Here is a 14,504-nt window from a genome sequence, read left to right as displayed (position 1 = left end):
TCACTGTGGGCAGGCGATATACCTGTTTATTGTTGTACTGTAGTCTCCCGAGCACTCAGTCCAGTGCTCTGCACATAGTAAGAAATCTCACTACCGAGAACATTACTGTGGAACCCACAAAACAGCACTATACACCTATAATCTTAATCAATCGTACTTGAGTGCTTCAAGACAATGTATTATAAACAAGACATTTGTCACGCAACATAAAATATCACATTCACATATCTAAGTTTGCTTCACTTACTAGTTTTTGATCTACTATCTGTCCTTCAACCAGAAAAAGAGAATGATTCTATACTGAAAACGTGCAGATGTGGCATACACTAGGTAAGACTACCATTTGTTTACACAGAAGCAGGAAAAATGACGAGATTTTGAAAACTCATTTTTAAAGATCTTCCACATAAGAGCTGAGAGTTAAAAGGTGCTGACTTCTAAAAAGCGGTTTCACATCAAATATTGTTCCCTTCAAACTTATTCAATATAATTTAAGCATTATTTGAACTTCAACATGATACTGCTGGGTATCCATTAGTTATTTATTGAACACACAGTGCTATAATAAATTATTTACCGCTCCTTCACAATGCAATATATTAAGCTTAATGTGATAAGATGGCATCCCGACGAGTCAGAAACTTAAGTCTAATGCTTTGTCAAGAATACTAAAAACCCACTAAAGGATAGATGAATACAAAATGATCACTTTCTCTAAATGACAGAGATTAACGGTATGATTTTTCAGGGCCCTATGAAAAATACTAAAGAGAAATAAGATCAAGGTGGCCTCCCTCTCCTCCCTAAGCATTATCATTATTTATAACGACACTTATTAAGCACTATACAGTATAAATTAATACAGATAAGTGTCCCTGTCCTACACAAAGCTCGACAAGACATTTTGTCCCCATTTCCCCATTAAATGACTTGCAGAAAGTCACGCGGCAGACAAGAGGTAGAACTGGTTCTAGAATCCAAATCTCCTGGCTCCTAGGCCAACGTTTTTACAACTAAACCATGTGGCCTCCCAATCCCTTAATCCTATGTGTAATTAATACACACTGCTGGAGGCAGACAGGCATTAAGCAAAGACAAGAAACAATTACAAAAAATTAAGAAAATAGATTTACCAGAGAAGATACCAACTGCCAGTTTACTAATACTCCCAGTTTTCCTAAAACCCAGGGGACCCCATTCTCATAGCGACCCTCACTAGCCAACACTCCCAGAGTCCGTTGCCATGAGCTGTGCATATTCTCAAAGCCCATTTCTACCGACACTGTGCGGTCCTGTATCCAGGTGGGCTCATGTTGCCGGGCAAAAATTCCCTAATTCTCTAATTTCCAGCTAAAAGGCATGGCAGAATTGGATTTATTTTAAACATTCAAGTCCAGATCTATTGCTGATATTCAAATATTTCCTATACCTGTGTGGGAAGCAATGGATCCTTAGACCAGATTCTGGACCTGGGACAGGGTCCAAAAAGCATCTCTAGAGCCACTTCTGAGTGGAAAGGGGGCACAGGAGATCCCTCATCCTTCAAAAGAACCAGATGTGGAGCAGGTGTATAGTTTTTATAGTTTTTTCCAGCTTGCCCCCAAATGCCAACATAAATTTCAACACTTACTCCAAAGTAACACCCTTTTTTTTGTACCCATAAATGTATACGAACTCCTGAGAAAAAAATTTAAGAATTTACATATAGATTAAAGTCAAAAACAAACTATTAAAACCAGTGACCTTCAAAAAGAGGTTTGACACCTCATTTACAAATACATTCCTTTGTTGTTAATTTTAACCCCTGCCGGTGTAATAAAACGAACAAAATTTTTTTAAAAAGGAAGTTGTATGTTTTAAAATAGATAAATGATGCATCATATTATTTTCTCTCAGTAAGATCAGTCCATGTCAACTTACTGGAGAGGCTAGGAAAAAAGAATGCAGAAAAATAGCAAACATTCCTCTAATATCTGGAAGTTCAAAATGAATTGGGATTATCACACAACTCCACAATTTGACTCTAAACTAGCAAGATATTAACCCTTAAAGGCCACTCAGGTCTTTTCTTACACACGAAAGGTATGCTTACAAATACCAAAAACAATCAGTCTATAAACAACTCCCAAGGTCCCAGCAAAATCTTTTCCTGAAACTATGGGAAAAATAATCACTTTAACCAGGCCACTTTGGGGCCACCTCCCCAGTTAGCCAAGTCAAATTTGGGGTTCCTAAAAAAAAGTATATCTCACCTGGAGATCGCCTCTCTTAAACGTCAGAGACTCACCTTCCCAAAAACAAAATACGACTACATCAACACGGAAACTTTCTAAGCGTAAAACGGTTTGCGACCCCCTGAATGAAAAGACACATGAAAAAAAAATATACAGACTCAAATAAATAATCACCAGCACGTTCCTCTTTGCATACCCTAAACCAATGACTTGATTTGAGGTCGCCAGGATACAACTGTGGAGGTCAAGGTCGACTTAAATAGGATCTGCGCCCCTTCGTTAGACACGCGATTTCTTTTCTTCCCTTTGGTGGCGGTGGAGTGGGAAAGGGGTCCCATGGCAGGGGGTCACTCAGTGCCCCCCAGACTGGGGGTGGGAGGAGGCATCGGAGAAGGAGTTTGTTGGAGAGAAGAGAAGCAGCATGGCATAGGGGGTACAGCACGGGTCTGGGAGTCACAAGGTCATGGGTTCTAATCCCAGGTCTGCCACTTGTCTGCTGGGTGGCCTTGGATAAATGACCTCCCTTCTCTGGGCCTCAGTTCCCTCATCTGGAAAATGGAGATTAGGACTGCGAGCCCCACACAGGACAGGGACTGTGTCCAACCCGATTTGCTTGTATTCACCCAGCGCTTAGTACAGTGCCTAGCACATAGTAAGAGCTTAACACCACAATTATTAATTATTATTAACTCAGATAGACTGTGCTCCATCACAGATTCATTCATTCAATCGCATTTACAGGGCACTGTACTAAGCGCTTGGGAGAGCACAATACGACAATAAACAGGGTCAGTCCCTGCTCTAGACTGTGAGCTCGTTGGGGGCAGGGGATGGGTTTGATGGTATATTGTACTCTCCTAGGCACTTACTATTAATAATAACAATAATAATAGAGGGGGACTAGATTAGAGGAGTCTAGACTCCTGTCTGATGGGGAGGTAGGGGCACAGTTGGAGGGGTTAACTGGGGGCAAGGTCACGTGGGAGGGGGCAAACTCCTGAGGGATAAACAAGCAGCCCCCTTCCCCCCAACCCCCCAAACACACACACGTTGAGAAGCATTATGACCTAGTGGAGAGAGCCCAGGCCTGGGCATCAAAAGGCCCTGGGTTCCAAACCCACCTCCGCCATTTGTCTGCTGTGGGACCTTGAGCCAGTCACTTCACTTCTCTGGGCCTCAGTTCCCTCATCTGGAAAATGGGGATGAAGACTGAGAGCCGGGGGGGGAAGGCGGCAGGGAGCTGTGTCCAACCTGATCAGCAAGTATGGCGTAGTGGATAGAACCTGGGCCTGGGAGTCAGAAGGTCATGGGTTCATTCATTCAGTAGTGTTTACTGAGCGCTTACTATGTGCAGAGCACTGTACTACGCGCTTGGAATGTACAATTCAGCAACAGATAGAGACAATCCCTGCCCAATGACGGGCTCCCGGCTCTGCCACCTGTCTGCTGTGTGACCTTGGGCAAGTCACTTTTCTTCTCTGGGCCTCAGTTCCCTCATCTGTCAAATGGGGATTGAGTCTGTGAGCCCCACATGGTACAGGGACTGTGTCCGACCCGATTTGCTTGTATTCACCCCAGCGCTTGGTACAGTGCTTGTCACAGAGTCGATGCTTAACAAATTCCAGTTATTATGAGCTTGGATCTAACCCAGTCTTTAGTACCTTACCTGGCACATAATAAGCACTTAAGAAATACCACAATTACTATTATCATCATCAGGTTGGATCTACCCCAGTCCTTAGTACCTTGCCTGGCACATAATAAGCGCTTAAGAAATATGACAATTATCATCATCATCAGCTTGGATCTACCCCAGTCCTCAGTACAGTGCCTGCCACATAGTAAGCGCTTAACAAATACCACAATTACTATTCATTCATTCATTCAATAGTATTTATTGCGCACTTACTATGTGCAGAGCACTGTACTAAGCGCTTGGAATGGACAATCCGGCAACAGATAGAGACCATCCCTGCCCAATGATGGGCTCACGGTCTAATCGGGGAAGTCGGAACAAAACAAAAACAAGATAACATCCTCAAGATAAATAGTGTCAAGGGGATGTACACCTCATTAAGAAAATAAGTCGGGTAATAAATAATATATACAAATGAGCACAGTGCTGAGGGGAAGGGAGGAAGGGGAGAAGCAGCGGGGCTCAGTGGAAAAAGCCTGGGCTTCGGAGTCGGAGGTCACGGGTTCGACTCCCGGCTCTGCCACTTGTCAGCTGTGTGACTGTGGGCGAGTCGCTTCACTTCTCTGGGCCTCAGTTCCCTCATCCGTAAAATGGGGATTAACTGCGAGCCTCACGTGGGACGACCTGACGACCCTGTATCTCCCCAGCGCTCAGAACAGTGCTCTGCACATAGTAAGCGCTTAACAAATACCAACATTATTATTAAAAGGGGGTTTCAGCCTGGGTAGGCCTCCTGGAGGAGGGGAGCTCTCAGTACGACTCAGTAGTATTATTATTAGCATCAGCTCAGATCCATCCCATCCTCAGAACAGTGCCTGCCGCACAGTAAGCGCTTAACAGCTCCTCATTCGATGGCTACGTATGGGGCGCTTATTGTTATCACTCACATTAGAACATATATCAAAACAGAGCTTTGCCCATAGGAAGCTCTTAACGCATGGCATCATTATTATTAGCTCATTCGTTATCATATCACGACTATCATAACCCAGAGACACACAAAATAAGAAGCGAGAGAGAGAGAGACGTACGTTCCGGATGGAAGAGGTGGGGAGGGCCGAAGGGGGGAGAGGCGGAGAGGGGGGGAGAGGCGGAGAGGGCGGGAGGGTCGGTCGCCGCCTCCTCCTTCTCCTGGTCCTTCTCCTTCTCCTTCTCCTCCTTCGGTCGGCGCTCCCCTGAGGCGCCGCGGCGACCGTTTCCCCCGGCCCGGTGGGCCGCTGCGGCCCGGGCAGCGAAGGGGGAAGGTCTGAGGAGCGGCCGGTCCTGCTCACGCACGCTCTTGCTCACGCACGCTCCTGCTCACGTACGGTCCTGCTCACGCACGGGCCGCCGCCGCCCCGACTGCGCTTGCGTGCAGCCGGGGGCGGGGCCTGGCGGCGAGTGGGCGGGGCCTGGCGGCGAGTGGGCGGGGCCGGGAGGCCCTGGGCGCCGCCGCGCCCCCTAGCGGGAAGAGCGCGTGACGGCTGCCTCGCCTTTAGCCATAATAATGATAATATTCAGTCATTCAATAGTATTTATTGAGCGCTTACTATGTGCAGAGCACTGGACTAAGAGCTTGGGATGAACAAGTCGGCAACAGATAGAGACGGTCCCTGCCGTTTGACGGGCTTACGGTCTAATCGGGGGAGATGGACAGACGAGAACAATGGCGATAAATAGAGTCAAGGGGAAGAATAATCATGTTGGTATTTGGTAAGCGCTTACTAGGTGCAGAGCACTGTTCTAAGGCCTGGGGGAGATCCAGGGTCTTCAGGTGGTCCCCCGTGGGGCTCGCAGTCTTCATCCCCATTTTCCAGATGAGGGAACTGAGGCCCAGAGAAGCGAAGTGACTTACCCACGGTCACACAGCTGACAAGCGGCAGAGCCGGGATTCGAACCCATGTCCTCTGACTCCCAAGCCTGGGCTCTTTCCACTGAGCCATCCATCCATCCATCCATCCATCCACTCACTCACTCACACACTCAAAGAGAAGCAGGGTGGTTCAGTGGCAAGAGCCCGGGCTTGGGAGTCAGAGGTCCTGGGTTCTTATTCCACCTCCGCCCCTTGTCAGCTGGGTGACTTTAGGCAGGTCACTTCACTTCAGTTACCTCATCTGTAAAATGGGGATGAAGACGGTGAGCCCCACGTGGGACGACCTGATTCCCCTGTGTCTCCCCCAGCGCTTAGAACAGTGCTCTGCACATAGTAAGCGCTTAACAAATACCAACATTATTATATTATTCTCGGGGCCCCAGTGACCTCCTCTGTCAAATGGGGGATGAAGACTGGAAGCCCCACGTGGGACGACCTGATGACCTTGTATCTACCCCAGAGCTTAGAACAGTGCTTCACACATAGTAAGCACTTAAGAAATACCATTATTATTATTCATTCTTTCATTCAGTCGTCTTTATTGAGCACTTACTGGGTGCAGAGCACTGTACTAAGCGCTTGGAAAGTACAATTCGGCAACAGAGACAATCCCTACCCAGGGGGCTCACAGTCTGGAAGGGGGGAGACAGACCACAAAACAAAACAAAGAGAGTGGACGGGCATCAATTGCCTCAGTGTAAATAAATAGAATTATAGATATATGCATTTCATTAATAAAATTAGTAGAATAATAAATATGTACATATATACACCAATGATGTGGGACTGGGAGTGGGGTAGAGCAGAGGGAGGGAGTAGGGGCGTTCATTCATTCCTTCTAATAATAATAGTAATAATAATAGTACACTTAAGCGTGAAGCAGCATGGCTTAGCGGTAAGAAGCACGTGGAACAACCTGTTTACCTTATATCTACCCCAGCGCTCAGAACAGTGTTTGGCACATAGTAAGCGCCTAACAAATACCATCATTATTATCATTACTATGTGCCAAACACTGTTCTAAGTGCTGGGGTAGATACACATTAATCAGGTTGGACACAGTCCCTGTCCCACATGGGGCTCACACTCTTAATCCCCATTTAATAGATGAGGGAACTGAGGCCCAGAGAAGTGAAGTGACTTGCCCAAGGTCACACACCAGACACGTGGCAGAGCCCCGATTAATATCACATTGTAAGCGCTTAAGCACCATGAAAAAAAACAAACGACGAAATATTTGTCATGCACACTCAGATTTCTTCCCACGTCGGTGTTCCGAGCTTTTAACAAAATTCTTCCTTTTCCTGTAGCAGCAACGTTGATAACTCTGGGACGGAGCTGAGAAATGTATTGTTCAACTTTTATCACAAAGCTATTAAGGGGTAGCAAACAAAAATTAGACAATGAATCCTTTACTGTCATGAAGGCTGCCGATTCAGGGACCCTGCTGAAAAATGTGCTGATCCAATAAAGGAGGCTCTACAGCATCCAGAACTGCAGTGGTTTACATCGTTTTAAAATTCGCTCAAAAGCATTATCTGTCCCTTTTGGTTCCTGAATGACATGTCCTACTTGGAAAACCCGAGCTAGTGGCTTGAATGTAATTACAAAGAAGAGATCTGGGCAGGAGGGAACACACATCGTGGCCCAGCTGGATTCCCCGGAAAGGTCATTAAGTCCGGAAATGTCAGGATGGAAAAGTATTAACTATGTAGGACGCGGAGCAGATGGTGGAAGGTAGAAATTCTCCTCAGAAAAACACCTGAGATCCGTGGTTGAAATTATGCTACTTAGGATTACGGTATTTGTAAAGCGCTTACTGTTATAAATGCTGGGGTGGTAATAATTATAACAATAAGAACTGTGGTTTCTGTTAAGCACCGACTATGTGCCAAGCACTGAATTTAGTGCTGGGGTAGATACAGGATAATCGGGGCCCACGTGGAGGTCACAATCTAAGTACAAGGGAGAACAAGTATTGAAATCCCTCAATTCTCATTCCAGAGAAGCAGTGTGGCTTAGTGGAAGGAGGCCGGGCCTGGGAGTCGGAAGGATCTAGGTCCCAATCCTGGCTCCGTCAATCGTCTGCTGTGTGACCTTGGGCCCGTCCCTTCACTTCTCCGGGCCTCAGTTACCTCATCTGGAAAATGGGGGTGAAAACTGTGAGCCCCATGTGGGACGGCGACTGGGTCCAACCCCATTACCTTGTATCTATCCCAGTGCTTAGGACAGTGCCTGGCACAGAGTAAGCACTTCACAGATACCACAGTCATCATCGTTATCATCATTTTGCAGATGAGGCAATCGAGGCAGAGAGATGTGAAGTGACTTGCCTAATAATAGTAATGATGGCATCTGTTAAGCGCTCACTATGTGCCCAGCACTGTTGTAAGCGCTGGGGTAGACAAGGTAATCAAGTTGTCCCACGTGGGGCTCACAGTCTTAATCGCCATTTTACAGGTGAGGTAACTGAGGCACAGAGAAGTTAAGTGACTTGCCCAGAGTCACACAGCTGACAAGTGGCGGAGCCGGGATTAGAACCCATGTCCTCTGACTCCCAAACCCGGGCTCTTGCCACTAGGCCGTGTATCTTGTAGAGAGGGAATCAGAATGTGAACCACTTCAGAGCGAGAGACCTGAATTCTCTGGAGAGCTTGGACTGAAGGAAAATTACTCATCAAATAACTCATTTTCTTAGTGCAGTATCTAGAAATATAATGTGAACCTTTTTGAAATTTCTCCTGGTGGATCTTAAATGTACCTAGAATTGAAAGCTCAGACTAATGTGCCTCTTTTATTTCCAGATACCGTATGACCAGTCCAAAGGGGAAAATGACTGTATTCCCTAAAATAACATAAAATAGGCCTCTGCACTCTTTCTGTTTGCAAGTTGGTATTTGGTGAACAGGTGAACAGGAAACAGATAAGAAATGTGGACCTGACACTACGTTTTGAAATTCTGGCAAACATCCATGAATCTATTATTAGTAGTAATAATAAATAACAATAATGTAATATTATAATAATATAGCATAATAATAAATCAACTGTGCTTACTGAGCGCTTACTATATGCCGAACATTGTACTACGTGATTGGGAGAGGACAGTATAATAATATAACAGACACATTCCCAGCCCACAGTGAACTTACAGTCTACTCTGTGAGTGGGGAATGAATCTGTTTATTGTCGTATTGTACTCTGTCAAGCACTTAGTAAGGTGGTCTGCACACAGTAGGTGCTCAGTAAATACGACGGAATGAATAAAAGCAGAGACAAACATTAAAATGAATAAATAAATTACAGATATGTACGTAAGTGTTGAGAGGCTGGCGGGGATGAATAAAAGGAGCGAGTCATGGCGATGTAGGAGGGAGTAGAAGGACAGGAAAGGAGGGCTCAGTCAGGGAAGGCTTCTTGGAGGAGACGTGCCTTCAATAAGGCTTGGAATGGGAGGAGAGTCATTGATGGGTATAAAGAAGGAGGCCATTCTAGGTCAGAGGCAGGGATGTGGGAGAGAGGTCAGCGGTGAGACTGAAGAGAAGGAGGTGCAGTGAGGAGGTTGGCATTAGAGGAGCAAAATGCGTGTGCCGGGTTGTAATAATAATAATAATAATGACCGTATTTGTTAAGCATTTACTATGTTCCGAGCACTGTTCTAAGCACTGAGTTAGATGCAAGATAATCAGGGTGTCCCACGTGGGGCCCACAGTCTTAATCCTCATTTTACAGATGAGGTAACTGAGGCCCAGAGAAGTTAAGCGGTTTGCCCAAGGCCACTCAGCAGACAAACGGTGGAGCCGGGACTAGAACCCACGTACTCTGACTCCCAAGCCCCGGCTCCTGCCGCTAAGCCCAGCCAGGTGAGGTGGGGAAACAAGGTGATCGAGTGTTTTAAAGCCAACGATAAGGAGTAAATACCATTAATAAGGAATTTCGTTAGGTGCTTACTACATGTCAAGCACTGTTCTAAGCACTGGGGTAAATGCAATTTAATCAGGTTGCACACAGTCCCTATTCCGCATGAGTCTCATAGAATCTATGAGATTCTATTTGCTCTGGAAATAGGGACACTGCTTGATTCCATACCTTTATTCCTTTCCCCAACACTTACTACAGTGCTCTGCACCAAATAAGAGATTAATGAGAAGCAGCACGACCTAGCAGGGATCCAACACGGACCTGGGTTCTGCCTCAATTTGTTTTTGTGGTCTTTGTTAAGCACTTACTATGTGGCCGAGCACTGAACCAAGTGCTGGGACAAATACAAGATAATCAGGTTGGATCCAGCCCCTATCAATCAAATCAATCAATCAGTGCTTACTATGAGCAGAGCACTGTACTAAAACTTGGGAGAGTATAATATAGCCAAGTTGGTAGACAAGTTCCCTGCCCACGACGAGCTTACAGTTTAAAAGAGTTGAAGGAAAGCTGTGAAGAGTAGGTGGGACTGGGGGAATCTGAAGTGGACTGTTCATTTAGCTTCCTTAATTTTTTTTTTTATGGTACTTAAGCACCCACCCTGTGCTAGGCACTGTACTAAACGCTGGAGTGGACACAAGCTAATAGGGTTGGACACAGTCCCTATGCCACATGGGGCTCACAGTCTCGATCCCCCATTTTACAGATGAGGAACTGAGGCCCAGAGAAGTGAAGTCACTTGTCCAAGGTCAAGGTGGATTCCATTTGTAAGCCCCTTAATAATAATAATAACGTTGGTATTTGTTAAGCGCTTACTATGTGCCGAGCACTGTTCTAAGCGCTGGGGGAGATACAGGGTAATCAGGTTGTCCCACGTGAGGCTCACAGTTAATCCCCATTTTACAGATGAGGGAACTGAGGCACAGAGAAGTTAAGTGACTTGCCCACACCCCTTAATTAGTTATTCCTCATTAGAGTGCCGTGAGGTTGACGAGCGCCATTATTCCCATTCATAAAAATGACAACGGGCACAGAGATCACAAAGTGGCGCTCGGAATCACAGGACCGGAGCCAGGATCAGAGTTATTCAACATCCAGGCTGCTAATCCACCGATCCACAATGCCCATTCGGACCATCCTTCGGACCTGACCGACATCGGTTACGTACCTCTGTCATACGATCCTTCACTGAGGAGAAACCAGTACGGCCGAAGGAAAAGAGCACGGGCCTGGAGATCAGAGGACCTGGGTCCTGATCCCAGCTCCACCGACTGCCTCCTTTTTGACCTTGCGCAAGTTACTTTTTATTTTACTGAATGGCACCTGTTAAGCACTCACTAAGTGCCAGACACTGCACTAAGCGCTGGGGTGGATACAAGATACAGATTCCAATTCCACCAAGACCAGTTTTTGTTCCAGCAGTGACCAGATGGAAAAGGGTCACCCCAAACTAGAAGAAAACCACTTGAAAGTCAAAAATGCTCAAGATTGAATATAGGGTTCTTTAGTTGGGTTTTGCCCCGGCTCTGCCACTTGTCAGCTGTGTGACTGTGGGCAAGTCACTTAACTTCTCTGTGCCTCAGTTCCCTCATCCGTAAAATGGGGATTAAGACTGTGAGCCCCACGTGGGACAAGCTGATTCCCCTGTGTCTACCCCAGTGCTTAGAACAGTGCTCTGCACATAGTAAGCGCTTAACAAATGCCAACATTATTATTATTTAATGGTACTTGTTGCGTTTACTATGTGCCAGGTACTGTTCTAAAGCACTGGGGTAGACGCAAAATAATCAAATTGAACACAGTCCCTAGCCCTCATGGGGTTCACAGTCTTAATCCCCTTTTTACACACGAGGTACCTGAGGCACGAGAAGTGAAGTGACTTGCCCAAGGTCACACAGCAGACAAGTGGAGAAGCTGACATTAGAACCCATGACCTGCTGACTTCCAGGCCCAGGGTCTATCCACTGGGCCACTCTGCCTCTCTTCAGCAGTGTAATGTAACAGTGTTCTTATTGTCCATTAAGCAAACATACGTCCTCATTTTTCTCCCCTCCATCCCCACCCAAATATTTACACACGCTCGCGCACGCAAGCGCAGATACGCAACACGCGGCTCTCGGTGCTCAATCTAGCCCTCAAAGTCCCGTGGTTGGGGCACCTCTCAAATGAGGAAAAACCATCTTGCAAAAAACCTCCTTGAGTCTCACTCGGTCCATCGGTCAGTGGTATTTTTTGAGCGCTTACTGTGCGTAGAGCACTCTACTCAGTGCTTGGGAGAGTATCGTAAAGCAGAGGTAGCAGGCATGTTCCCCGTCCATAACGAGCTCGAGAAGGAGCGCTGCCGAGTAGATAGAGCCCGGTCCTGGAAGTCAGAAGGACCTGAGTTCTAATTCCGGCTCCGCCACGTATCTGCTGTGTGACCTTGAGAAAGTCATTTAACTTCTCTGGCCCTCAGTTACCTCATCTGTAGAATGGGGATGAAGACTCTGATGAGGTAGTCCCACCGGATTAGCTGATCTCCACCCCAGCGCTTAATACAGTGCCTGACGTTCATTCGTTCAACTGTATTTATTGAGCGCTGTGTGCAGAGAACTGTACTAAGACTCAGTGGAAAGAGCACGGGCTTGGGAGTCAGAGGTCATGGGTTCGGAGCCCGGCTCTGCCACTTGTCAGCTGTGTGACTGTGGGCGAGTCACTTCACTTCTCTGTGCCTCAGTGACCTCATCTGTAAAACGGGTTTTAAGACTGTGAGCCTCACGTGGGACAACCTGATTACCCTGTATCTCCCCCGGCGCTTAGAACAGTGCTCTGTACGTAGTAAGCGCTTAACAAATACCCACATCATTATTATTATTACTAAGCACTGTACAATTCAGCAACAGAGACACATAGTAAGCACGCAACTAATATCACTTTTTTTAAAAAAAGAGAGCTTACAGTCTCCTTTCATGCTTTCATTCAGGGGTATTTATTGAGCGCTGTGTACTAGGCGCTTGGGAGAGTATCACACAACCATAAACTGAGAGATTCCCTGCCCGCAACGAGCTTTCCTTCTCTGCGGTGGCCCAGAGTGGGGTTGGCATGAGAAGAGGATCCGCAGGGTAGCGGATCCTGGACATTCTCTCCTCTCCGGCAGACTCCTCATTCAAAGGGTTCTTCGGCTAGCAGGTGGAGTTCTAATTATAGATTAGAAAAGAGCAAAATCAGCAGCTGCTGCTAGGGTTCGTTCCCGGCTCTAACTTGGCATAAACAGCCTTCCACAAGTGGAAAAACATTTTAACCTCTGTGCTTGTCAGTCCAACCAGCAGGGTCCCGGCAGTAAGTTCAACCCCGACAGCGCGTCACCAAGGGTGAAACGGGGGAACCGAGGCATCGACTTTGACCTGAATGAGCCTCTTCTCCAGGAGCGAGGAGTTCAAGGATTTCCTTACCCATCCGGGACACCAAACCGAGAAATAGGTCAGTGCATCCATAATCTTACTAACGCACCTTTCTTTATTCAGGGTTCCCCCCCCGGGATAATCCCGATCTTTCAAACTACGGTAGCAAACACGGAAGTATAGCAGAATGGAGAGAAGTATCCTTGTCTCTTTTGCCCATCACCACCCCTGGCGAGAGCTACTTAGTGATCTCCTCTTGTAAACTAGCTAGTCTCTAACGAAGATAGGATGGAAACTAAATCAGGGTGAAAGGAAGGTAAATGAGACCGCGGTTTTATGCCCGGGCGCCTGCAATTACATTATGCAGCTTTTCTTGTGCCGAAGTAAGAATCAGGGAGTTGATTTCACCCCAAAACACAAGGGGGTACTAAAATTACCTTTGCCAGGAAGGAGGGAAAACACTGGAGGTGAATTCTTGTTTCTGCCATTCTAAAATAAACTCACAGGTATCTGGGGCCTAGAGTTGAGGGGCCGGATGCTTTTTCGGTTAAACATCCGAAGCAGATTTGAACTTCCTAGGTCAACTTGGCGTCACGGTGGTTTCCGTCTCAGGAGTTTTGAAAAGGCTTCTCTATTCTCTTCAGAGAGACCATTGACCCCATTATTTGTCCCCTGGCTACCAAGATTTCTTTACTTTATTCTCATGTGAATCTACTCTATCTTGGAAGAAAGTTAACAGGCTATTCGATTTGACTTTAGTCAGAAGACAGCGCTCAGGACGGTGCTCTGCACACTGTAAACTCTTAATAAATACTATTATTATCACCAGCTACAAAAAGATGGATGGTCTAATGCCCTGTACTTTCCAAGCGCTTAGTACAGTGCTCTGCACGCAGTAAGCGCTCAGCAAACCCGATTGAATGAATGAATGAGTGAGTGGTCATTTTAGACGAACCTAAGGATGTGGGAAGTGGTGAAGTTATGCTTTGAAGGTTCAGTCCTCACTGCCTTCATCTATGGAACTGAAGCCAAAGAGAGTGTGCCTTTTTTTCCTTTCTGTGGTATTTAAAGGCTAACTATGCACCAGACACCGTACTAAGCACTGGAGTAATAATAATAGTAATAATAATGGTACTCGTTAAGCGCTTATTATGTGCCAGGAACTGTACTAAAGCGCTGGGATGGATACAAGCAAATCGGGTCGGTCCCTGTCCCCTGTGGGGCTCAGAGTCTCAATCCCCATTTTACAGATGAGTTAACTGAGGCCCAGAGAAGCAAAGTGACTTGCCCAAGGTCACACAGCAGTCAAGTGACAGAGCTGGGAAGACAGTGACTTCCAAGCCTGTGCTCTATCCATTACGCCAAGCCGCTTCTCTGTATAGAGTAGGTACGAGATAGTCAGGTTGGACCTAGTCCATGTC

General features: G+C 46.4%; 1 protein-coding gene across 4 annotated transcripts in view; it reads right to left on the bottom strand.

Annotated features, from left to right (window-relative positions):
* Window positions 1-4,993, bottom strand: part of LOC100081236 (RAB3A interacting protein) — a 35,717-nt gene extending 30,724 nt beyond the window's left edge. For all 4 annotated transcript variants that reach the window (XR_005660762.1, XM_007666302.3, XM_029079012.1 and 1 more), the window contains exon 1: window positions 4,962-4,993. The gene's annotated coding sequence lies outside the window, so the exon portion shown is untranslated. The remainder of the gene's footprint in view (window positions 1-4,961) is intronic.
* Window positions 4,994-14,504: the final 9,511 nt, after the last annotated feature.

The sequence above is a fragment of the Ornithorhynchus anatinus genome, chromosome 14 (genome assembly GCF_004115215.2).
Source record: "Ornithorhynchus anatinus isolate Pmale09 chromosome 14, mOrnAna1.pri.v4, whole genome shotgun sequence".
In the NCBI taxonomy this organism is placed as follows: Eukaryota; Metazoa; Chordata; class Mammalia; order Monotremata; family Ornithorhynchidae; genus Ornithorhynchus; species Ornithorhynchus anatinus.
This window is presented reverse-complemented; position numbering and strand designations above follow the sequence as displayed.